The following is a 27,517-nucleotide window of genomic DNA, read 5'->3' on the forward strand; positions in this document are numbered from 1 at the left end:
AACTGGTCATATGGGAGGCTGACTGGTGGGTCACCGGTCAAGGCCAAGAACACTGTAAGTCATCTGATTCTGGTCCCTGGCTGGTCAAACGGTGCATGTAGTTATCAACCAAGACAAATCACTGTATTACTCTAGAGGCCCTCAAAAACTGACTCCTGCAAACCCAGTCACGCAACTCTAAATGGTCCATCACATCAGCACTGCTATTTGGGCTGAAAATAAAAAAGGTGTTCATTTATGTACAGTGGCTAAAATTTGAAAATGTCACCTTTCAAATATCAGTAATATTGTCAATACCATTTATCAGCAACTGCAAAAATGTTTTTGGCTAATTTATGGCCAAAATGAAGAACAACTTCAAAGGTGTCTAATGCACTGAACATAAGCAATAATGGCTTTATTGATGTGAGTGGAGACTACGCATTTCATCTTTTCTTTCTCTTCTGTGAAATTCAGAATTGCTTATCTTTTTGTTCACCCCTCAGAGAGCACTCGAAGTCCACTGAAAGGCTTTTAGTTTGCTCACTCAACAGTTGTGAGAAAGTATGAAAGTGAAAAATGAAGCAAACCAGTAATTAGCTTGAATAATGATGTGACTATAGAACAGACAGCATTTCATCTTCTGAAGGTCCGGTCTGTGAGTGTATTTCAGCAGCATTAAAAAAAAAAAGACTGGGCAGAATCAATTGTTTTGATCCAGGAAGCAGACAAGCCCGTGACACACAGAGAACCATGCAATCAGGCACACACTCAAAATAATTGACCTTCAAGCTAGGGTAAATTGATATGTTGGACCAATTGGCTGAGAGCTGATGGAGATAAATAGCCTGGTGATGGTTAGCTGATTTCTGTAGCAGATACACACAGAGGAGCGTTTCGTAAGCTCAGACCCCTAAAGTGGCCTCCGACGTCTGTTCAAGGAGCCATTCAGTGCCTTGCTCAAACGCTGACTGAAGGATATTTACTCTACACACTTTTTAAACTCTGGATTCATGCTTCTTTTTTTAAACAGGGGAAGATAATCTTACCAAACGATCACATCACAATTGTTTTTCTTTTGGTAGAATAATCATCTAACTACAGTTCTCCCTGCAAAATTTAAACCACATTTGCCTCAATTTAAAAAAGAATGCATCACCTTATCTCAAGAATAAATGTCGAGCACACATCTCTAATCATGCTTTAAACTGATACGAATCTTTAATTTCTTTCTTCTGTTTACAAATCATTTTGCAGCCAAGGTTTGAACAGCCTCGATACTTGTTTATGAGATGTTGTATTTATTTTTCATCATTTAAAAGCTGCTAAAAAGCAAACTCGTAGCCATCTTGTATTATGTCCTTGGAATCATTCAGCTACCTCTCCAGTAAATCACTTATCCCCTGGGTTAATCCTCTCTGAGAGATATCTGGCAAAATGGTGGGCCACTCCAGCTACAACCACCACCAAGTGGAGGACTTCTTCATGTGTTGCTACGCCCACAGAGCTTGGATAGCAGAACAGGGACTACCATCGCCAACTGCCGTCCAAGACAATGGAACCTATCTACAGGATGTGACAATGACTAGATCTGAATGACATCATAGAGCACAACAACAGTGGCACAGCTAGCCTGCAGGTAAGAAAACATGATGGGACAGAGTTTGTTGATTAGCAGCAGCTGAGCCTTCAAAGTAAAAGGTAATCTGTATTATTCATTTGAAAATCTGACAATCTGCCTACTATGGAAGCATGTCAGATCACCAGTCTCTAATATATAATTTTTAAAAAAGGAATGTGGACATCAAACGTGACTTACATCAGTCGGCTTTGTTCAAAACAATGAACAGCCAAAAATGTCATTAAAACACTACTCCAGTACATTCAACATAATTTCGCTCAAAGACTCTGAATGTTTTTGGATTTATTCATTAAAATCCTGTCGTCTTATCATCCTTATCATCTCAGATATGGACTACACAACCTTTAACCAAGAGTAGAACTAGGGCTGCTCAATTAATCGAATTTTGATCTAAATTACGATCTGGGCTTTCAACGATCATTAAAAATGACTGAGCCGATTATTAGCACCTCCCTCGTGCTTTACTCTCACGCTGCTCCGTGTAACAAATCGAGCGCACCTCTCTGCGTTTCGAACACGCGTCACAACAATTAAGAGGACCCGAGGGAAGCTCGGAAAGCTAAGCAGGAGTTATTTGGAGAGGGGAGTGACTGCCGTTGGTTGAAAAGAGGTAAAAAAAACTTCAGTGGTGTGGAAACATTATGGGTTCGCGGAGTCAGACGTGGATCAAGTAGACATAGTGTGTAAACTTTGCTACGGTGTCGTAGCTGCACCACAGAGCAACACTGCAAAGTTCACTAAACTTAGATGTTTACATTTCTCATTTATTTTTTATATTGCAAACATTTGCACTGTTATCAGTATTTGCACACTATTTTATATTATTTTTTGACAATCTTTAAAGTCATTATTCAATACATTGTTATTGTTAAATAAATAGCGTCAAATAATCGAGATTATTGAACCGTAATGGCTGCACAGAAAGATTATGAAATGACATCAGCCAGTCAGCATTATCATCTCAGATATGAACATTTAATGAGGGCATTACCATGTTTGTGGTTGACTATGAAGTTAAATGAAATATGACTAAGTTAATAATAGATTGGATGTGCGCCTGAGAAGCCAAATGTATGCCAAAAAGCTTCTCATCCCCGTTACCGTGTCTGTTTATCACAGAGCATATTGGAGAAAATTGACATGATGAGGAATGACTGATTTGGAGCTATTATTACAGCAGGTGTCAAATTTTCATTGATTAGCATCTCCTGTAAACGGTTACACTGGAATAAGTACAAATCAGTAAATGCTGCTACCATGCTAAATGATTCCCTTCTAAATACGATTTATGTTGTAGTGCTCGTTCCCTCACATGGAAACTGTGCATACCAAGAGGGTAGAGCGTTACCCCTGATGCCTGTTTGTGCCGTTCATTTTCTGCCCAGCTCAGCTCTTCCTCTGCCTGAGGAGCTATTGACAAACATCCCAGATTATGTAACACGCCTCTGACAGCACCAGACTGGGCGCACTTTTTGACATATTTAGGTTGAGGCTTAAAATTTTCACCACAGAGTTCAGCTGAGGGGGAAAAAAAACATACATCTGAGCACGCTCTACTCCCAACGTCCAACTGAAGAAATATGAATGAGCTCAGGCAGGGCGCTTGTCTATAAATAGGGTGTTGTGAAGGCCTGTTTGGACTTGTGGGAACAGACAGGGCATTGTGCTGCCTGGCCTATCTGTATCAGGACTCTAACCATCAGGCTAAGGACTGAGCTGCCCTGATACAAACAAACACACATACTCTGGCCTAGATGCTTCTATATGCAGGCTGCTGTAATCTCACCCACCTACACATATAAAATCCATACACGCTGACCCAGATGCCGAGACTGTTACGTTCGTTTACACCTACACAGGATATAAAAAATACAAATCCATATTTCTACACATACTCATCTGCCCTAGACGCCAACATCGGCCAATAACAATTGATATTATAAACACAGTGCCACTCGCATTGTCCCAATTTAATCTCACTTGCCTGATGTTAAATTCCCAGAAGTTAAGCGTCGCTCTGTGTCGTTTCAGGCAGTTCGGTAAAAATACAACTAAGCTCATATTACTAATGCCTGTACTAGTGTGCACTACTGCCAAACAGCTATAGCAGGTGTCATATCGCAGTAACTGGCCCATCTGCAGTTGCACAGGCGATGTTAAAAACAGAACTGCTTTGATAGCCCCGTGTGATTTTAAAATTTAAGCAGACAATGAATCTCACAGTTTGTAGAAATTAATCTGAAATGGTGGTAGATGAAGATTTCGGCTTTCTGTAAAAACACATTTAAAAAGATTCAATAAAAAAAATCTCTGTTCTTTTTTATGTGCTTTTGGCTGTCATTATGCTGTTCAGGAAACTATGAAATGCTCTGCTGTTGGTCTTCCTTCTTCTTTAAGAGCTATAAACAGATAATTATCATAAAAATAAAAATAATCCCAGTACGCAGCCAAAAATACAGGTCTGAGTAAGGGAATCATTTCAGCTGCGCTCAGCGCACTTTGGTTACCATCCAAAATAAATAAATTGATTAATTAAAAAAATAAAAAAACTTTTTTAGCAGCCTGTGAGCAAAAACTTCAATATTTATTTTGTATTTTTGTCTTTCATGTAAGGCTAGCTGGGTTTTAACACACAGATGAATCTGTCAACACAGAAGAATCAATGTTTCTGCTGGTGCCAAAAGGCAGAAGCTGCACTCAGCTGGGCCATACTCTGTATATAAAGGCTAGGAAGGGTTTTCTTCTTGTAACACATTAATTTCTCCCTTTTAAAAAAGTAGCTCTGTCTTGTTATTACAAACTGTATTTTCTTCACTATGTTCAACATAATCTCAAATCTCAATCTGAAAGTAATCATTGTTGTTAAATAACAATCCAATCTTTTCTGTAATTATACAACTGGTCTCTAAAGGTGTGATGTCGTATCTATTAAGTATTTTACTAAGTGATCAACATACAGTAGTTCCACTAAGACTTCTCTTCATGATATTTTTGATCACATGGATGCATCCCAAGCTAAAAACACAACAATTTTTGACATTAAATTCTACTTTATTACTTTATGTAATTTGATTACATTACTTACATTACATTTTTCATGTAAATTTCTTATATAAGTACAATGTAAAACATTACCTTTAATGGAATCTCATGAAATGAAATTTAGTTCATTTGTATTTTCCTTAATAATTTTCATGAATAATCCTTTGAATCTATTTGAAGCTACTTCGGTTGAATTTGACTCAAAATATTGCTTCATGTTTATGAGGTCATTAAGAATTATTTTGTGATTGAAGATTTTACATTAATTATACCATTTGGGGCAGCACGGTGGCACGGTGGTTAGCACTGTTGCCGCACAGCAAGAAGGTCCTGAGTTCAATTCCACCATCAGGTCTTTCTGTGTGGAGTTTGCATGTTCTCCCCGTGGGTTCCCTCCGGGTACTCTGGCTTCCTCCCACCGTCCAAAGACATGCAGCTTGTGGGGATAGGTTAATTGAATAATCCAAATTGCCCATAGGTGTGAATGTGCGAGTGAATGGTTATCTGTCCTTGTGTGTTGGCCCTGCGACAGACTGGCGACCTGTCCAGGGTGTACCCTGCCTCTCGCCCTATGACAGCTGGGATTGGCTCCAGCACCCCCCGCGACCCTGAAAAGGATAAGCGGTAGCGGATGGATGGATATACCATTTGGCAGTTGTAAAATTAAATTCTCGAACAAGCTATCCCAGTTCTGCTAACCGTTCACTAGCTCCCTACACACTGAAAGTGCACCTGTATAATTTAATTCAGTATGTTATCCCCAGATTTTTTCCCATGCAGATGCTGCACCGTGTTGTTCATCAGATTGCCAATTTTCCCTTTAAAAACAACTCGAAACGCTTGAGAAACACATCACACATTGCTCAAAATACTGGTATTTGCCAGCTATCTGCTAACCCATGTGCCAGTCCTATATTTAGACTGCTTTTATAATTTACTCCTTATCTCCACTCGTGGATGAAATATCTACAATATATTCACCGACTAGCCAATACAATTGTTAGCATTTTCTTAAAAGCTGAGCAGCTTTTTCCTTCTTAGCAATTGTAGAACTTTTGACATTTGCAGTGTAAAGTGAGAACTGCCTTTGTGGCTTTTCTGTTATGGATATTGATTTCCTTCTCACTTATTTAAAAATGACCTACAATGTTTATGTTTTTGTTCGAGTGGCAAAGAGATTAAACGGGCTATAAGCCATCCAACACTTTTTGGCAACTCTGCTATAAACAAAGAGTGATCCACAAACTCCACAGTAAAATAAAACTCTTAGACTTAACAGGCAGTTACACCCACAGATGTAAACATCAGCTCCATATCAGCATTGAAACATCATCAAACACAAGAACACAGTCCATTGCTGCAATGACACCTAAATTTTAAGCATTAGTAACACAGCTACACTCTTACAGAAAGACTGTATTCACCCAACAGCTGGCATGTACTTTAGTGGAGATCATTTCAGTGTTGTCAACGACTCAACATAAGGATAAAGGCTATTTCTGAGCAGTGGAGATGACAAGAGCATTTACTTTCCTGATATTCTGGGACATGAATGCACCTCTGAAGCAATACTCAGAGTCCAATTACAGCTGTTTACTGCCCCACATTGCTGCACATACACACATTCATCTCCCTTCCAGCATTATCAGTGCTAGTTATTTGGAAACACGCATGAGTCCTCAGGGACAATTTAAGATGATGAAACATGTAGGGTATTTGGTGACGATTTCAGTGTCCCTCAGTTTAAATCATAACATGACTTCGAGTATCTTCAATACCTTTCTTTTTAAATCAAATTGATGAAAAACAAATCATTTTATATTTGTTTTAATGAAGTGGTGTCAAGTTTGAAAATAAGTTTCTGTCATTTTCAAGGGTGTGTCTGTATCCAATAAAAACATGCTCTGTGTGCTTTCACTGTAGTGTGAATAACTTTTTAAAAACTCCTTTGGCACGTTAGTAAGGAAGCTTTGATGGTAGACACGACTCCTGCCGTGTCTGGTTTAATAAAACAGAAAAGGTAAACAGGTGCAAGATGCTCCAGCATTTTCCCATTAGCATGTAAAATAGATCAGTTGGTTAAGAATATGAACTAAACTTTTTTTTCGCTAATACACCACCTTAATTTGTCTTTTCTTTTTTTTTACTGCTAGATTTTGGCAGTTAAACTGTCAAATATATCTCACATACTAGTTAGTTTGGCTTATATTGTTATACATTGTTCTTTTAAAATATTTCTTGTACTTGTCCTTTTTGACTTTATACAGTATGATGCATTACTGTAGATTAAGCAGAATGCCAATTATTTGAGCTCAACATGTGCAGCAGTATTATTGATTCATTTAATAGTGATGGGAAACATTTTTTTAGCAGAGTAATTACTTTAATTTTTAATACTTTATATACAATTTGAGAATAATTCAAAGTTTTATGTGTAAGTATGTATTTTATAATGCTGTATTGATACTAATGATAAATGTAATAATATTTTACAACTCTTCGGCTAGGAAGTACTGCAGAGAGAGATGCCCACGAACAGTACAGCAAGAGGCACAAAGATGAAATCGTGAAAAACAATCATAAAATAATGAAAGGCAGAACAAAATCATAAAGTGGCATGCTGTCAGCTGGCAGTTTGTATTGTTGACGTGTGTCAGATTTATTTTCCTTTTCTAAAAGGGGTGGTCACCGTTTGTGTTTGTCATTTTGTAAAAGTCACTGTGCAACAGGGCAGGGTAATGTGGCCAAAAATATTTATCACAATATATGTTTGAAAATTTGCAATAACAATTTAACTGATGATATAATTGACACAAGACAAAACACTTTACAACTCCACAACTTTATTAGTGCAAAAAACACATCAATGTATTTTCACTTGAAGAAGCAGCTGTTTTTATGTGCATTAAAGCTATATAAATATTTAACAGTGCAAATGCAAATTCCTTGCTGACAGTTTAACTAAAAAGGCATTTCTAGAGGAAATGGGCCGACATATCCTCAGCATAACCATGTACAATATCCACAAAAGTTAAAAAGAGCTTATACACACACAATACGGTAATATTATGTTGAAGCACAGTACGTATCACTCCGCGAGGCTCCTGCCTACGATAGTCGTAATGCTCCGACAATCCATCAAGCAGTGCAGCTTCGTAGCTTCCCAAAGTCCTATTAAAACTAGTGCTGACAGCGTTAACTTCGTTAAAATGACGTTAACGCGGTTATGGCGGTAACGCGGCAAATCTCCGTTAGCGAGTTAACAGAGATGTGGGGCTGGACGGCACTAATGCATTGACGCCGTGCAGGTTATTCGGCCCGCTTGCATGTTCTACCAAAAATTGTGTTTTGGTGTGTATCTGATGGACGAAAACCAAACCAGTTCCACACCACTGAAGTTGCAGCATTCTTACAAACCAATTCTGGTTCATCTATTTCATTCAACAATCTGCTTCCGCCCTTCTCATTCTCCATGCTTTTTCCGCCATGTGCGTATGAAAACAAAGGCACTGCGCATGCGCGTTTTACTCATGTTCTATAGCGATATTTCATTTTCTTATTGTTGAACTACATTATACCGGTATTACCTTGAACGGTATGATATGGCCCAGCCCTACTGCACAACACTGCTAAAATTTCAAAATACACAAAATTCAGAAAAAACTCACCCTCAAAAACTACCAGCTCTATTTGTCCAACTGCTGATCCCTGTCTAATGCCTTCCATCTACAATAAACTTAAATAATAATAAACTAAAAACAGTAAACTAATAAAACATTGAGCATGTTTAAGCTGACTTCCCAGAAGGGCAAAAAGTCAAATTGTTATTGACAATCCATGTAAACCCCACAGAATAACTAATCTATAATGACGTCAAGTTGTTCAGTAGCCAACAGGTTTGCTGGTGCAGGAACAATAGTCACCATGTGTAGTTTTTACAGTGGCGAGCATCTTGCAAGCTACAGAAGAGCAACACTGAGCAAAATAAAGTGTGTGCAACACAGACTGTCACTGTTCACCACAGTTTAATGATGTCAACAAGTTTATCTCCTTGGATTACTTGTGTGTCCAGAACACAAATACTCTTGTACCATCAGATCAAAGGGCAGCCGTTCCAGCTGAAGGGTTTATTTTTGGCCCTGACAGATGTGTTTGACACAGCTTCCAAAAAAAAAAAAAATACTAAATGTCCGCTGTGAAAAGTCAACAGCCCCGCTCATTCATAGTAACACCATCCTGCTGCTTAACTGAGCTGATCACGAGGCATTTAACATAGTCTGCGAGAAATGTTACCAAATATATATAGAATATATAATGAGAATAGATGTTACTGGTGTCTCACAGTCACAGTGTCTGCAGCTCATCAGCTGTGGAACCTATATCAATATAAAAAGATGTACAGCGGAACAATTTGTTCTCATGTCCTCTATAAATAACCAGTGTTTTATAATGTTCTGACGCTGAACAGATTAGAGCACCAGAAACACTTTGAAGTCAATAAGCAAGTCTTCCAACACAGCACTCTGCTCTCAGACACACCAGCACGGATCTATAAGTCTATTCAACGTCAGACACATAAAGAAACATAATGAAATCATTTGAAGTAAGTAAGCTGCAGAATCAAAACAGCACTTCATTAGTGATGTTTTAGTGTTGATTTATTACCGGGTAGGTCAATGTTTAATGCTCCAGTCAGCTCACCACTCTCTCTCTCCCTATCTCTCTCTCTCTAAATATATATATATATATATATATATATATATATATATATATATATATATATATATATGTGTGTGTGTGTGTGTGTGTGTGTATATATGTATATTCACATGCAGCTTGGACCCGCGCCTGTTTCATGAGCTTACAGTGTATGATTTGCAATTTAAATTTTAAGCCTAAACATGAATGACAAGTGCACAGCTGCTATCTTTAGTGCAGTAAAAATCCAGGAAATGCTTGTTTTATTCTTAGCACACTGAACTTCTAGAATATTATCAAAATACAAACACTGACTTGTTTTTTTAGCATGTTACAGATGTTTAGATATCACAATTGTTCTGTATTTTAAACTCTCCTCCTTCAAATACAACTATTTCATGCTCAAAGCCCTGAAAGGACGCGTCAGAATTTTGTTTTCTGCTGCTCTCACAAATGTGTCAGTTCTGACTGTAGGTGAATGGTCAATATGGGAAATGCAAACAGTATGAAATTCCATCAAAGTACAGTTTGGAGCTGCTGAGGCAGAGTGTTATCTGGGCACGCACACTGTTCAGCTTTCATCTGCTACACTTCTGATATATCATTTTGTGTCTGCCCTCCTCCACACCAGCACAGCTGTTGTGCTGGTGTGGAGTGCTGTTGTTGTGGATGAGGCCACTCAGAGTGCTGACATGTGGCGTCATAACGCTTTTCATTAATAATGATAAAACTCTTCCACAAAATAATAAAAGACCCACAAAAAATAACAGATGAAATGCATTAAAGGCCTCGTTTTTAAAAAGACAAACACACATATACCACCCAACCCCCAAGAGGCATATACACACACACATATATATACACAAACACAAAGCATCAGCAGATAAGACCAAAACTCTGACATTTGGGTGAACTAACCGTTTAAAATACTCTAAAACAGAAAAAAGGAGGAAGTAACTTTTTTGCAACGCTGATTATCGTTATTGCCATCATTACCATCATTTTTCTTTTAGTTTTATTTGAGTACACCGACACAAATTTGGACTTGGCTCCTGGTAACACCACACCCACCAGCAAAAGAGAAACAATACACTCCTGCCGTGTTTCTGGGCTATGTGCATCTCCGCGCACCCCGTACGTGCAGAGTCGGGGTGCGCTTGCGTAACGCAGCATGTCCACGTCTCAGAGCCTGAACAGTTCTGGAACGAACGTTCACTTTTTCTTCCCCCAGAAGATGAGGCTGTCTGTGCGCGCGCGCGTTATCAGCAGGGGGCTCCACTTCACTCAAAGAGAAGCGAGGCCGCGAGTCTCCAAATGCGGTATGACTCACAGAATCTGCGCGCGAGCCTGTTTGGGCGCGTGCGTGCGTTCGTGTAGCTCGCGGCAGAGTAAAGACAGAAAAGAACTGTCTCTGGAGCAGTGTGTAGACAGAACAGTGTGTGTGTGTGTGTGTCCTTGGTTTGGGCACGACACACTAAAGCAAAACATTTCCACTCGCGCTCGAAGATATTCCGTAAAAGGAATGCGAAACGCACATTTTCACTCAATTTCTCAATTTTACTCCTTTTTTCCTGATGTTTTACTCGCGCAATAACACGGCCCGTGAACACACACACTCACAAGAGACACACCTCCATTTGACATTGACACATATTACACACCCTCTCCAAAGAACCACAACACCCTCCTCGCGCCCCTCTTATCAGCAGATTACTACTCCACCAAAGCCCAAGTCCCCCTGTTCACACAGACAAGCCCAAAGCTTTCCATCTAAGAAAAAAAAGTATGAGCCCCGAAATTCCCACTGCTGCTGCCCAGTAAGGACACCTAACTGGAAAACACCACAAAGAAAGAGCGTTGATGCTTCTCTCTACTGAAAGGCGTAGACAAAAATAATAAGGTGGGGGGCGGGGTGGGGGTATGTATATGAACATGTCAATAGTGGCCTTAATTCTGTGTACGGGAGATTTGAGCCGTGCCACTGAGCAGTCATGTCTGGTTCAGTCATGACCGACAGAGGAGGCTGGGAGAGGGAGGGGGCAACAAAGACCCGCTGGCTATGCCACATGTGCGTGTCAATAACGCGCACTGCACTCCCTCTGTCACGGGCTCACTCTCACCAAACTACAACTTAAGGCATACTGTTGGCGTTTATTAGCACTCGTCTTATTAAGTGAGCACATACCTGGCCCAGAGGCGTAACGTTTGTTGAGTTTTTGTTCGGTTGCCGTATTGTTGTTGAACGGTGCGGACTACATCCTTGCATCTCTGTGCATTTTTGGCACCGAGTCCACCAACACAAAACAATACCCTCTGAATCCCACCACCCTTTTTCTCTTCTTCTTTTTCTTCGTTTTTTTTTTTGATTGTTTTTGTTGTTGTTGTTGCACTGCTGTTTAATGAACACTGACTAACCACAAAGGCTACTCCCAGACTTTCTCCAGGACGACACAAAGAGATTTTTTTAAATAATTAATTGCGGCAATAACTCATTTATTAATATAGAAGAAAATAATGCATATAAATAAACTCACCGTTTATTCAGCAAGTGGGGAATACAAAAAAAATCTTCGAGAAAAATTGTGGGACTTGTAGAAAATATATTTGTGTCTGTACGACAAGTCTCGTTCTCCGTTATTTTCTCCTCGCTCTCTTCCCAGCCTGTCCCTCCAAGCTTCCCGCTAATCTCCTGTTACTTCACTTTTCCTCCACCTCCTTTATTTTTCCGCTGCGCCTTCCTTCTCTGTGTGTCCACCGGCGTTGGGTTTTTTTTCTCCTTTTCTCCAGCAGGAGGAACATTCAGCACACGGGGAGAGAAAAAATACTCAGCGGTCACTCAAAAGGCAAGATGGAGCCATTGAGGTTTTAGGGGTGTTTTTAAAGTCATCTGCCGGTAAGTCAACAGCGGGTCTCGGTGAAGTGGGTTGTTTTCATTCAGACAAAGGGTAATGTATAGAAAGATGGTGACAGCTACGGTGTGGATGTGATAAAACCTGACGAGACGCCGAGAGAAAAAACAGCGGGCTTCTATTTTCTGGCTCACCCCTCTGCTTTGACGCCACAGTGGTACGGCCCACCCTCACCGGGCTTGTGGAATGGAGCCGAGCATTCCCGCCTGGGCTCGAGCCAGCAGGTAAATAAACACACCTGCCCACGCAGAGAAAAGAAAGATAAACTTAACGAAGACCAATAATGAGCCCCACTCCCCAACCAAAGACGGTCTGGTGGCATTTAGGGATGGGGTCAGGGAAGGAGGTTCTGGTCACTCTGTGTATTTGTGCCCCGGAGTATGCCACCCTCAAAGACTGGGCCATTTAAAAACACCCACGAAGCAGGGCTTTGACTTTTCACGAGTTTCCTTTGGTCAAAACAAAACTAACCACCAAAAACAGCTCAGTAATAACAAATTACTTACAGTAATTTTAAAAATGCAGATTTTACATGTAAGTGCCAGTGCATGGATGAGAAATTACCAAAGTGTAAGATCTTTAAATCACCCACTTTGCACAAATTATTGACAGTAATTTTTGTGAATTCTGTACTGATTCATAATAATAACAATAATAAAATTTATTAATAATTTAAAAAATTCAAGTAGAAAAATTAGATACCTTGCTCCATTTATTTGCCAACAACATCCCAGTAGTGATAGTAAGAGAGTGAAGCGTAGAGTAAAAACAACTCTGTGACAGGCCCCTGGGCACATTTTCTTTTTCTTTTTTTATTCTGCATATCTAAATAATCCAATAATATCAAGCATAATTCCGTCTTTTTATCAGCTCCATGAACAACAACCACAGTGAGAGGTTGGCGAATGTACAAATTTATATAGGTGTATGAATTCATGTGAACATCTTCAGACATATTACCACAAACCCAAAACAGATTTAATTGTCATGCTGAAGTAACGAAGAAAGCTGTAATGTCTAAAAGCACAGAACAAATGAGACAAGCTTATTAACCACAGATCCTCACAAACAAACCACTTATTTCTACAAATCCTCATTCAACAATCATCTCCAGTGGACCAGGTACATATATCACGCGCACACTGTTCGGTATGAATGCATATTTTCAACAAACACAAACTACGGGCATATCAGAACTTCATCTTGCACTCAGCAAAGTCATTGACAGCACTGCTCAAATCCAAACTCCTGGCAATATACTCACAATACTCTCTTCTCTTCATCCATTTTTAAGCACTTGAGACTTTTAAACACATGCCACTGTGCCCATGAACTAATCTATAAAACACTTTGTGAAAAACTAATTGATGCTTGCTCGATTTTCCAGGTAAAAAAATAAATCCTAGAAAGCTGATTCTGTTCCTGTGGATGTTGCGTTGTCAGTGTGAGAAACATCTCCATCAGTTAGCCGAGACTGGACAAGTGATGAAACATTTCTCCCACTGGAAACGCGACGTCCAGATGAACAGAATCAGTTTCAATTGCGTTTTGGTCATCATCCACAAATGAGAGAGAGCATGGTCAGGAAGTACAACTTGCTTCTGCACCATCAAAGATTTTCAGAAAAGGTGCCGATTATGATCCGTGGAGTGTAAAATGACAGAGTAAATATTTGCATAGCTGGAATTCAGTTCTTGAGGAAATTGTATAACGTATGCTTTATAAATAAAAAGTTAGGCTTTGGTTTCACAAGGTAGAATTATGACGTAAACATATTAGTGGAACTCATACCGTCGGCCCACTTTACCATAACACATTTAATATTTGTTTAATGTGGAAGAGCCCTCCTGACATTGAGGTAGTCCGGGCCTCTCCTCCTACCTTCTATCCTGTTGGATCTCATGTCTTTGATAATCGACATCTAGCCTATATACGTCCAACAAATTGCAACTGAGGTGTGGATAGGTTGAAAAGGTTAGCATAGGTTATCAAAGCAGTTAGCAGTCCCACTTTGGCAAAAGCTTAAATAAATTTTGCATGACTGCACTGAACGTTAACTTTGTACTTAGACCCTGTTTGTTAACTTAAAGGCAGATTAACTGATTTGGTTATGTAGCTATGTGATGCAGTCTTTATATCCTTTCGGCAAACTAAAGTTGTATAGCGGTGTCTTGTTGATATGTAAATGTTTCTGTATATATACACATCTTTTAATGGCATTTAGCTACAATTTAGTCCAGTTGCATAGTTCTATGTTCTGCGCTAGAACTCATAGTGGGCTCTTTCACTCACGGAAGGAAAAATAAATATGACACATGCAGTTCCAGCTAAAACTGTACTGTAAGCTACACCCAACTACTGAGAACCAGAGCGTCGCTCATCGGCTCTGTGGTTGTGTAAGTCAGGTTAGAGTTTCCCCAAGTGGGACACATATAAAGACTTATATTGCCACTCAATTACATTATTTCCTCATGTGTTTCCTCACAGCGACAGTCAAAGTGAATGACTGAACTATTCCGGTGGGATTTCATACGGAATGTATGGTTCCATACTGTGGCCTTATTTTTCCACCTCTAAAATGTAAAGGAGTTCCTATAAATATTGTAGCTGTATGATTATTATCCTTCAAAGAAAATTATCCTAACTAAATGGTGCTGCATGAGGGCATTTTTAGACAAGTTGTCTAAATGCTGCATGTTGTAGTGGTATTATGATTTTTTTTCCCCACATCCATTCAAACATTGTGCTCTTTGGATAGATTTGGCATAAAACTTCATCAATATGTTCTGTGCATCATAGTTGGCGGTTTAAAAATCTCTTCACAGCTCTAAATGCACCCCCTTACATAATGATCCTCCAGCCTGTGCTTCTGCCATGCTGTTGTAAGCCAGATATTTGTTCCACCAGAACACACTGACGCCCATTTAAATAAGTTACAGTGTCGCTGTGAATTCAGTCCAAGTCGGCAAATACAATACGAATGCCCTCATACTTCACTGTGTAAAGAAAATCTGACTCATTCTATCATATGTTCAAACTCTCCGTTACAGAAGACAGATAGGCTCACTCTAGTGAGCTGACACAGATGGAAAGAACTCAAGACACGCACTGTCGCAACTGCTACAATTGCCTCACTTATATATCCGTGGCCACTGCTTATCTTGACCCACCAGCTGTGCAGACAGGCTGGATTAAAGGGCTTTCAGGTGACATAACACACCCTGTGGTGGACTCACTAGAGGCCCAATGACGTCTGATAATATTTGTTGCTGCAAACATAACACGAATCAATGTCCTCAGTTTTGGATAAAATGATTTTCTCTGCATACAAACAGTAAACTAAGAGTCTATGCAGCGTAAATCGTTATTGTCTGCGTGTGTGTCTTTTTTGTGCCCCTTCCAAACTTTCAGAGTAGAGGGCTGCCCCTTGCTCTGCCTGATTCTGCTGCTGTACTCTTTATGTTAAATAGAGTTCTTTCTTTCTCTTGTTGCCAAGTGCTTGCAGGTCTTTGCTGCTGAAAGTGATTATTGAGGCCTTGAGGCAACTATTGAGGAGGCCGACTATTGTTACAATCTGGTACAAAAGATGACAACAACTAAAAGTGAACTTAAATTAATGAATTTAAATTAATGGATGTTCATGTTAGACTTTTAACAAAAAAAAGTGTTTCTTTAACAACTCTATTCTACATTTCTAGAATTTTTTTCCAATTAAAAAAGTTTCTCAGTAGAAGAATAATAAACGCTCCAGTGGCTCAAACTCATGAGCTCATGCGTTGGAGTTCACAGCTTATCACAAGGTGTTAATTAACCTTGTATAGATATAACAGAATTCCTGAACTTATTATGCTGACAGAAAAGATTTATTTGTAAGAGTCCGACAAGTTCAGATCGTCATGCAACAAATGATAAAAGAACAAATTTTTTGATTTATTCTAAACTTACTACAGTATTTATGGTACTCTTATCATGTCACTATGCTTACATACAGCACATTCCACTGAAAACTAATAGTAATAGTTCCAGGTCTATAGATTAGAGAAGCAGATTAGTTTGAGTGGGAGGCAGATGGATGATTTATACCTGCATGCAGATTCAGATTACATCATACATGTGCATAGCTATGTAAAACTTGGCTGGCTGGCTGGCTGGATGGATATTGAATTTGTTTGCCTATCTCAGCCAACTACTCGGCTGGTGTTGGAGTTAATTGGACAGCCAGTATTAAACTGGTGCATGTTTTCTGTCTTCCAACTAAATGTATAGGAGTCAGCAGTCATTTCCAGATGTGTTTTTCAAAGCTGTCCCAGGTCAGCTTATTTGCACCACGGGCTGAAACAGCATGTGAGACGTTCTCTCCATCTTGTCCCGACCTCTGTGTGACCTGAAATGAACTCGAACTTTAAATCAGGCCAAATCTACTGTGTCTGTAATCACTAAAGCACAGCAGGAGCCAGTGATTGAGCAGCGTCGCTCCACCAAACAATAGTGAGTCACTGAGGTCATGGCAGGTTGATTGGCCCATGAAAAATGTTCTCCTTCTTGGCATCTATTACATTTACCGGTCCTGAGGATAAAATACGTGTGTGTGTATGTGTGTGGTCTGTGGGGATTTCTGGCACCCTTGGAGCCAGTCAACACTGTAACAAACAGATACCTTCTGGTGTAAACATGTCATTGCGGGGAACTTTGTTTTTGTACTACTGCCAGTAAAAAGGCTAGTGAGAGGACTGAATTATTCCAGTGTACAGCAACTCTCTACATTAAAAAAAGTTTGACGCACAGCGTGTTACACAACACAGAGAGAACAATCAGCCTGGAACTAGTTTTGTTTGTTTTCTGATAAAACACTGACTGCTGAGCTACAAGGACACGCCAGCAGCTACATGTTGAGCACAATCTGACACTGCATGCAGTATTGCATTCAAAAACATTTAAAATTAAGGATCATTTAATTTAACAATTAATTCTGAATTGTGAGTGGATTTCAGGCAATTTGAAAAATAGGTTATTTCTCATTTGGACTGTTGATGAAGCAGAAGGCACAGGCTTCCATTAAAATCATGTTCACCCACAGCTCCAATTAAATATTTGCCTGTGTGGTCTTATTCACTCTAGTGCTTTTAAAATAATGAGATTTGAGCTTTATCATGATTGAACTGCAGCCACAGTAGGTCTGGGTAGCCGGTCATGGGGAGGAAAGTATTTGTCACATGTTTGAGCATCAACACAAATCTAGCTTTGGTTGGGTCCGAGATTTTTTACACTTCAAATTCAAATTCAAATTTTTTATTTGTCACGTACACAGTCATACACAGTACGATATGCAGTGAAATGCTTGGACAACTGCTCGTGACCTAAAGAAAACAAAAAAAGGAAAAGGCTATGAATAAGATAGGAAATAAATATGAAAAATTAAAAAGGGTAAATTTAACTAGGAAGGAATAAAATATAAATTAAGGTTAAAAATGAAATAACTGTACAACACAAATTAGAATGAAGGGTAAATTTAACTGGGAAAGAATAAGATAAAATATATAAATTAAAGTTTGAAAATAAAATAACTGTACAAGAAAATACACAATATAGAACTATATAAGAATGTATGAAGAAATATAAATAAATATATACACAATAACAGCAGCTGTACAAGACTTCAAGCTGTACACTTCTAGCAACTCGTTTGCCACTCAGTCGGTTCAGTCGTGTTCCCAAATTCTGTTTTTAGAAGTATTCTGGTTCATGTCACACCAGCCAGACTACACTTGGAGTTTACAGCCAGGTGTAAACGTAATCTGTCCAGTGTGACCAAACACTGAAGAGGAAAAAAAAAAGTCCTGGAATTCAAGAAAGGTCAGTGACTATTGGTGTTAACTGAAGCACAAGGCCAAGTACTATTAGCTTACCAGTGGAAAAAAACACAGCCCGTGTAGCTGCGTCAGTGCAGTTGGGCCTGTTTTTTAAAAGTCATGGGGCGAACTACTTTCCAAATTAAAGCCAGATGAAATTTAAGATACTGAGAATGCATTTTAATTCCTGATGTACATACAAAGGCATGTGAACTGCATAACAGCCTGGTGTAGTGTATAGTAAATAGAGTGCCACAGCAACTTTAATTCAATCAGGACCATTATAGTCAAAAGAAGATTGATGTTTCCATCTGCAGTAATTTATATTTGGCAGTTCTGGGTACAGCAAACCATCAAGGGCACATACAAAGAATACAAAAGGTCTAGAAATCAGACGTCACTGTCCTTGCATGCACTCCTGCACAGAATAATAAAGACTTCAGGGAAGACAGATGTGATGAAGTCAGAAATACCATGAAATGAGGTGTAGGGTTGCAAAGCAGCTTGCAGAGACATGTCTGCTAAAGCAGAAGGAGAACCCTGTTTAGGTTTTGCAGATGTGACCAATAACTATATGACATCAACATGCCTACTGTTTGGATGCGTGAAAATAATGGTGACAATATATGATCAGGTGAATAAGATCCTAGAGACACAGACCTAGAGACCAGTCTGCAACCATATTTTAAGCACTGGTGATGAGCGGAGAATAAAGTATTCTCTGACCATGGTTGCTGGAGGTTGTTGGGAAATTCGTTACAATAGCCCCAGCCTCACAGGTTTAGAGACCCCTGGCAACCACCTGTTGCTAAGGAAAACATTTATAACTCCAACTGGTTGGCAAAAACCTACATGCAATTGTTAGGATAAGTGTTTGAATTAAAATTATGGACTATTTTTGTCTTCAAAGCTAAAACTGTGCCTTTTGAAAAATGCTGGCTGCTGCACTGTCAAGACTTTTTGAAGTTTTACTACAGTTGGGCTAGTAGTTAGCGGAGCCAGCAACCTCCAGGAAGCTGATGTGGCCTCTCACCTAATCAATTCCAACATCCACTGTCCTTTTAGCTGGAGTTTAGCCTCCTCCAAAAACAGAATTATGGAATTTTATCGGATTCTTTTTTCCCCTCTAACATCTAATCTATTGACTGCGGCATCCCTGCTTTCAGAGCCTTTTTTTCACAGTGACTAATAAAGATATGTGGGTATATGCATGTGTGGGTATACTGCCTTCTTTGAACTACAGCTGTTGCAATGATGATAATTATGATTGCAATGTTTCTCTTCTCCTCCTGAGATGGATGTTAAATTATAGATGGATGTGCTGTAGGTGCTTCCAAGTGATCATCGAAGAGAAAATATACCAGGCACTGAAGCATTTTCAAATATGGCGCTGTACTACTTGATGTGTATTTGAATAAGAATACTCTTCGTTAATGTAGTGGCTCGTGTTGAAATTACTGCTGTATTCACATCAAGGTATGTGTCATTATTCCTGAAATGTAACATTTCTTCACATAATCGCTGCCAGTTTAAAATGAATGAGCTCATGTTCTGCGCCACGATCAGCCTGACGCTCGCCTTCATTACCATCATCACTTTTTCTGCATACTCTCGTCCACTGCTCCGTGTCCTTCCAGGTTAACAATTACAAACTCAAAGAAGATTAACTGACAGATTGGTCTCATTGCATTTACTTTTTAAAAATGTATCAGCAATATTGAGGCCTTTGATCCCTTTGAATTGACTTACAAAAAAACAGCTGATCAAACATCTGCATCGTTCCTTGTTAGTCCCACATTTTAACTGGCTATGGGCCTTTTGGCTCTCCTGTGGGGGATGCTAACCCAGAATTGGAGATTTAAACTTTCATCTCCTCCATTTCAGCTACTCTACAGCAGCTTCGTTTTCCTTTTGTTCTTCCTCTACCCTTGTTTTGTGGGGAAAAAATGATTCTTTGTGAATAAAGTTACTTTGATCAGTTGTCTCTTCCACTCTGAGATTTCAAGTACAACTACAAAATGTGCTGCAGCTTCAGTTGGTGGTCCTCATCGGCTCCTTTTAATCACTGCAATTGACCTTGTGACCCTGTCTTCTCCCTCTGCACACTCACACACATTCTCCCATATAGCCTCATAAATACATCCTCCCCTATTTTACCCTCCAAGGTCAGCCTCCTGCTGACTGTAGTCTCCCTGGTTAATGCTGATGGAAGGAGAAGAAAATAACAATGGACAAAAAATTGTCATTATTAATGACCCTGGAACAGCCAGGCTTTTTTTTATTATGCCTTGCACATGCCTTGAACAATGCAACGTTTTCCACAGAAAAAACACTTTTGCATTAGACAGAGAGCAGTTTTTTAAAAATTCTTTTTAGTTTTCATGTTTTTGCACTTAGTCTTAACACTTGTTCCTGTTATTTGTTGCACAGTTATAGACGGTACATGTAAGATGGACACAGCTAATGCAACATTTCCCATTAGGATCTGAAGTTGTGTTATGACCAGAAGTTGCTCTATTTTCTATTATGCTGGAAATGGGGCTGCATTATGCTAGCAGCTGAGACCACAATTGCTAAAGGAAAGTCCTCACTTACGTATATATATATTACAAGTGAGAAGTATCAGAATCAGAATCAGAATCAGAATACTTTATTCATCCCGAGGGAAATTAGGGGTTACAGCAGGCAGCACGCTAATGGCGCATGCGCACTCACAAAGGAACCTTCTGACCAACTTTACACAAACATCACATTGGGCAGACATGTCAGAAGTAGGGTCATTTTCTCATAGATTTCCATTCATACTGACTTGTTTCACAACCAGTGGAGTCGCCCACTGCTGGCCATTAGAAAGAATGCAGGTTTAACACACCTTCACAGTAGGTTCACTCTCCGACCCCAAAGAGGCATCCATCTATTGTGTACATAATCAAAAAAGTGATACTGTCATGGTCCATGGCTCTGTATCTGAGGAGTCTGTGGGATGCCCTGGTGGCCACACCCCCGGGCTGGGCCATCACCATCACACCTGCATCCCATTCCAGGCAATTGCCAGGAGGACTGTTTAACCCGGCGCTGACGGACGCTCCGCACCAGTCCGTTAATCACCCCTCAGTGGTAACTAGGCTTCCCGCAAAGCTTTGTATATATGTAAGTGTTACATCAACTGTGTTAATTCTGCCTCCGTGTGCCCAGATTACTATCCGGTGTTTCTGTGTCTGCCACCTGCCTGTCCTCCTGCCTGCTCTGATCTTTTTTTTTTTTTTTTTTTTTGCCTGTCCCGTTTGGCTCTTTTGCCATCAGAATTATTGTCTGAAGGTGAAGAAAGATGCCCAACGGATTTACTCCCAGCCTTGCCGTAATGGTCTATTTTCACTTGCTAAATACAGGACAGACTCGACTGGGGAAAAGAAAGGGGAGAAAGAAAGAGGGAAAGACAAACATCGGGGAAGAGGGACGGGGATAAAGGGCAAAAAAACCAAAAACCAACAAAATAAGCAGACAAAAGATACATATATCAATCACCTGGATCACCTGTTGAGAAAGAAAAAAGAGAAAACAAGCAGAAGACCTTGGAGGGCCTGAGATGTCCCCAGAGAGGTGGCGTCTGATACCCAACCTGACATATAGACACAGACATGCAGGCACACACAGATACAAACATCCATTCCCACCCTCATGCTTTTAAAACCCAGGAGGACATGGAGCTACCTGCCAGAGAGCAGCAGGTAAGCGCATAGCCCCTCCTGATAGCCCTCAATGTCTACATTTATTTAAAATTGAGAGCTGGGCAACAACGCCAGGGGTGAGGTTGTACACCCTGATGGCCTGCTCGGATCTCTAACTGCACCATCTGTCCTCATCCCTGCCTCCTCGGATTCGCTTCCTACGGACACGCTTCCCCCCTTCCGAGCCCCACGGTCCGGCTCAGATTGTAAGCCAAATTACTATAGCCCTGTTTAGTTGTGTCCCTCAATTTTCCTGCTCACTAGTAATTTTCTCCCCTTTCTGTTGCAGCCTCCCACGATGCTGATTACGGCTTCCCCGTGTAATTTGTCTTCCCAGTTCTTTCAGTTCCGCGATTTTGCTTCCTTGGTTGTTCTGGGTCACCTTTTGTTAAAGCAATAAAATCTGTACTTGCTCGCATTAAGCGTATTGCTGCTTTTGGATCCCGCAAGTGCGGTTCTTGACAGATACAAAAGATGCATTAATGAATAAAATGTTAAACAATTTTATTAAACTACAATTTTAAATCCCATCTTTTCCCATCAACACCCACAATAGAGTCTTTTCTCCAAAATAACATTTGATTTTCTTGCATACGTATCCAGAATGATTTATATTGCCCTCTTTTACAAACACACATTCCTGTGTGCCTCGCCCATTGTCACATCATACTCTTGTCATGTTGGTAAGATTACGTTCTTAGCCACTGTGAAAGTGATTGCAAAAACGTACAGTACACTGTTTTTGCATTACACTGTGCTCGCCTTGTAAATAAAATGCAAATAGTTGCAGACACCAGACCTGACAATGCAGATACTCAGTTTCTTCCTCAAGGACAATTGGAACATACTACTCCTCTGATGGAAACCTTGTCCTGTTCCCTGACTGAGTCATGTGACCTGTCTGTAATAAGACAGGGACACTGAGTACACTGGTCAGGGCTACACACTTCTCCCTATGTGATATAACCCTACAAAGTTAAGGACACCATCTGGTCTGCATGAATGCTTGAAACTCAGGTGGAGGATTTTCTTCTCCAAATAGTGCAGGATAAAGGATATAAAACAGTGCAAAGGGAGAAAATTTTAATCTATCAGGGCAAAAACAAACTGGAATGTTTTATAAGGATTGTAAACAAAAAAAAAATAGATCCCTGCCGTTAAGGCGAATGTCCACAGATGCAGAAACTGCATCCTTATATAACTGTGTGAATTACTCATGTGACCTTAATAATATAACTGAGTTTTTCTGTTTGTGAAATGCTCACCTTGTTTTCACTTACAGAAATATGCGCCCACGCAGTGCTGTGTGTCTGCACATTTCATATCATATGTCCAGTCCAGTGGTTCGGGCCATGTTGTAGCACACATTTGATCTCGCTTAGGTTAGCAAGGTGCTTTCGTGCTAAAATTAAAAAAAGAAAAAGAAAAGTGAGTATGCTTAACCACACAGCAAAGAATGTCAATTGTCAGATAATTGCATTAAAAAGCTTAAAAATGGGACAACACCCAAACACTGTTGAGATGCCCAGTTGCGACTCAAATTGCGGATGTTAAAGCACAGAAAACAGTTAGCATTTCAACATAATTGTTTCTACTTTAGCAGGGTTTTCGATCTTTAATCAAGGCACTTTAAAGTTGGCTTCTTTTTTTAGGTTATTATAGAAGCTTGTTTCTGTGACTGGGTAAAAACATGTCAAGCAGAGCTAAGTTGAAATGTTGAGTTATTACCTCAAGATTTCAAAATACTAACTCAAACTTTTCAGTAAATCATGATTACCATGGGCTTTTCAGTGGCGCTAACAAACTTCCATAGTTTGTTAAATTTCTTCTTTTTTGTTCTTTTTTTAAATCAACACCAGAATCAGAAAAGAACAGTAATGATAAAGTATGAAGTACTAACGAAGACATTTAAGTAGAGCAGGGCAATATGACCAAAAATATTTATCACGATATACATTTGAAAATTTGCAATAACGATATAACTGACGATATGACACTAGACAAAATACTTTACAACTCCACAACTTTATTTGTGCAAAAAACAAAAACAAATGTCAATGTATTTTCACTTAAACAAGCAGCTGTTTTTTTATGTGCATTAAAGTTATATAAAAATGTAACAGTGCAAATTCCTTGCTGACAGTTGAACCAAAAGGCATTTCCAGAGGAAATTGGCCGACATATCCTCAGCATAACCATGTATAATATCCACAAAACTTACAAAGAGGTTATACACACACAATATAATATTATGTTGAAGCACCGTACGTATCACTCCGCGAGGCTCCTGCCTACGATAGCCGTAATGCGCCGACAATCCATCAAGCGGTGCGGGTTCGTAGCTTAGTAAAGTCGTACTAAAACATTTGACAGATTTTCGAGCGCCATGTACATTAAATCGTTTCGAGGTCAGTAAACACAACCAGAGTTCATACATAAGGCACACGGGATTATAAGGGGCACTGTCGATTTTCAGAAAAATCAATGGATTGATTTTAAGTGTGATGTATTTTCCAAAAAAAAAACACGGTAATAACGACGGCCCGCTAGCATACTCTACCAAAAATAGTGCTTTGTTGTGTATCTCAGGACGAAAGCGAAACCAGTTCCACACCACTGAAGTTGCAGCATTTTTACAAACCAGTTCTGGTTCATCCGATTCATTCAACGATCCACTTTCACCATTCTCATTCTCCGTCATGCAAAGGCACTGCGATTGTGCGTTTTACCCATATTCTATTGCGATATTTCATTTTCTTATCATTGCCCAACATTATACCGGTATTACCGTGAACGGTATGATATGGCCCAGCCCTACATTTAAGTACCGTCGACATCTGAATCTTTCTGCTTACTCTATTCTCCATTATTCCCGATTGATTTACAGTTCAGCCAAGTGTAGCTTCCTCACTAGAATGACAAAAGAAAAATCTTTCTGACGGGAAGCCTTGTAAACAACATTTTAATTTTAAAGAGCAAGAAACACAAGCAATCAATCAAGCAACTTTTTTGTGATTCCTTTTCTTGAGCGCAGGAGGTGAAAATGAGAACATTTATAAACAAATCAGCTCAGCCGTGCATTTTTAGTGATAATTAGGATCATGTTAGTGTCACTGTCTCATTATGTTGTTTGAGAATACCGCACACTGCTTTCCTGCCTGTCTGACCTCCGCTAATGGAGCTTACACCAGAATCCTTCCCAAGTTATTATCTGTTTTTATTTATTTTATTTATTTTTTTGTAATCTTTTTCGTTCTGTCAAATGTTGTATGGATTTCTTGGGGAATATAAAGCTATTGTCAAATTAGGCCTTTACACTGGCAAGTTTTTATCTTCTGTCACAAATAATGTGCCTCAGCCTCGGGGTTGGTATGAATCTAACACACACACACACACACACACACACACACACACACACACACACACACACACACACACACACATACACACACACACACACTTATACAACAGAATGTGAGAATCTGCTATCAAGTCTTGATGAAGGGGAAGTGGATTTGTTTGATGCTAAAAGTCAAAAGAACATCAGAAGCGGCTCCACTGTTACATGCAGCACAGATGCCTCCTTCAGTCTCGTCTGACTGAGTGAAAAGGCTTTTCATTTTTGGAAAGGGGGCAAATGCAAAAAGAAAGAAAAAAGACTAAGAAAAGATGAGACAAATAGAAGCTGCTGCATCTTGAGAATTACAGTAGTGTACTGTTACAGTCAGCAGTGGTGTTTATAGCTGCAGGAATGTATGCGTGTGTGTTACTGGGTGTGTGCATATGTGTGATTTGAGACAGCTGCAGAAAAGAAGGGGCGAAGAGGAGGGGGGTGCATTTTATTATCCTGGTGGCAGCGGTGGTGGAAAAAGGGGGTGTGTCCCCGCACGCCATTGGCCCAGTGGGTTGATTCCAGCGTGAGTGACATCACAACTCCGTGCCTGACCTACTTAAAGTGGCCATGACGTCACAGCTGTCTCTTTCAGTCTGTCTCTTTTTTTATCCATTGTCCCCTATACCCCGTCTGTTATACAACCCCTTTCTCTCCGCCTCTTACCATCTTGGCTCCTTCATTCACATCTTTCTGGTCCTTATTTATTACTTTTTTCCCAGCCTTTCTGTAATTATGCAGAGGCAAACACACGGGAGAAGAGTTCATCAGCAAAATGAGACACAGAGGAGAGATGAGAGTAGTCCTGTGTTGCCAATAACCCAATATCTGGAGATTAAAGCTATACTGATGAATTTTAATGTGTTGGAAAGCAGCGTTGGCCCCGATGACGTGACAAAACGAGGCGGCAAGATTCCACCATATGGACGGAAAGGCACTGTGGGACCTCAAAACCCTGTTTTGGAGTGATGGTTTTATATAACCGTGGGAGGGGGGGGGGGGGGGGATGCTGTGCTTGCGCAACGATTTTAGTGAGGTTGAATATTCTAATCCAGCACAGTAAAAGCAATAGATTTACAAAATATTTATATTTATTTATATATAGTTATATTCCAGGGACCAGAATGCACTGCATGTTTGCCCTAAACGTTGCATCTGCACATCTGCATTTCTCCAATGGGCCACATTTAGCATGTCAGATGTGTCTTAGCAGTTGGTTGACATCTGGATGACATGGTTGCCGGTTCCTTAAGCGAGGCTGGAAGTGGCAAAAGCAGCCCAGGTTAGGTCAAAAGGTTTTCACTACTGTACAGTTAATTACTGTCACAGTATGAGAGACTATTAATCTCACCCTATAAGTGACCAGGTTTGAATGACAGGATGGGCTCATTTATGACCCCATTATATTTTACACAATAGGATCATAACGTTTTCACAGGACTCCCACGGGGATGGATGTCCTAGCAAAGTCAGACCATGCAATTCTCAGAAACTGCAAAAAACGTGAGAGAGACTCATCGTGATTGTTAAGGACATAGAAAACTTAAAGTTCATGACAGCATAATTAGAAAAAGACTAAACAATTAAGGACCTGGGCACCTTGCAGGCACTGAATTGACCATGAACTCCTCTTTATACCAAAGTATTCTAGAATCAAACACACACACACTCACACACACACACATATGTGTGTGTATATAATGACAGACAGTAAACATAAATTTACTCCAAGAACTCTGTGTGTTATTCATACAATTTTTGCTGGAACAAACAGACATAAGAAGCTACTAAGTAGCTGCAGGTACTTGCATTCAAAAGTTGTCTTCGATATACTATTGGTTTTAAGGTTAGAGGTTGTTTACTGTGTATATGAATATCTAAGTTAAATAACAATGAATCTGCTTAAAAGCTTCTTAAAAGTAAAAAGGATACTTTTTCAGTCAACTTTAGCCTAATTTAAACCAGGAATCCTTCATCATGTTAAAAGCAGTGAAACAAATTAGTTACAGCTTCTGCGTGTAGGCCTGTAAAGAGAATACAGTATAGAGACAAAGATATTGAAGTCCTTACACATTACACCTACATGAGCTGCTTGGCCACTGAAACCGATCCCATGGGTGCAGTTTTTTTGTTTTGTTTTCTTTGCTGATGTAAATGTCAAAGGAGGTTGGAGCTTTGAAGTTTTTAGTCAGCAGAGTGTTGTAGACGTTTACGTGTTTTGCACTTCAGCACTCTGCTATCCCAAAACCAGAAGAGGACAGGTATGTTGTCTATGTTCA

General features: G+C 39.8%; 1 protein-coding gene across 1 annotated transcript in view; it reads right to left on the minus strand.

The window, feature by feature from the left end:
* The window catches only part of ndrg2 (NDRG family member 2), a 49,378-nt gene extending 37,193 nt beyond the window's left edge, over window positions 1–12,185 (minus strand). Inside the window, exon 1 of the mRNA XM_004563496.5 lies at window positions 11,896–12,185. The gene's annotated coding sequence lies outside the window, so the exon portion shown is untranslated. The remainder of the gene's footprint in view (window positions 1–11,895) is intronic.
* Between the last annotated feature and the right edge of the window lie 15,332 nt (window positions 12,186–27,517).

This window comes from Maylandia zebra, linkage group LG3 (assembly GCF_041146795.1).
Source record: "Maylandia zebra isolate NMK-2024a linkage group LG3, Mzebra_GT3a, whole genome shotgun sequence".
NCBI lineage: Eukaryota > Metazoa > Chordata > Actinopteri > Cichliformes > Cichlidae > Maylandia > Maylandia zebra.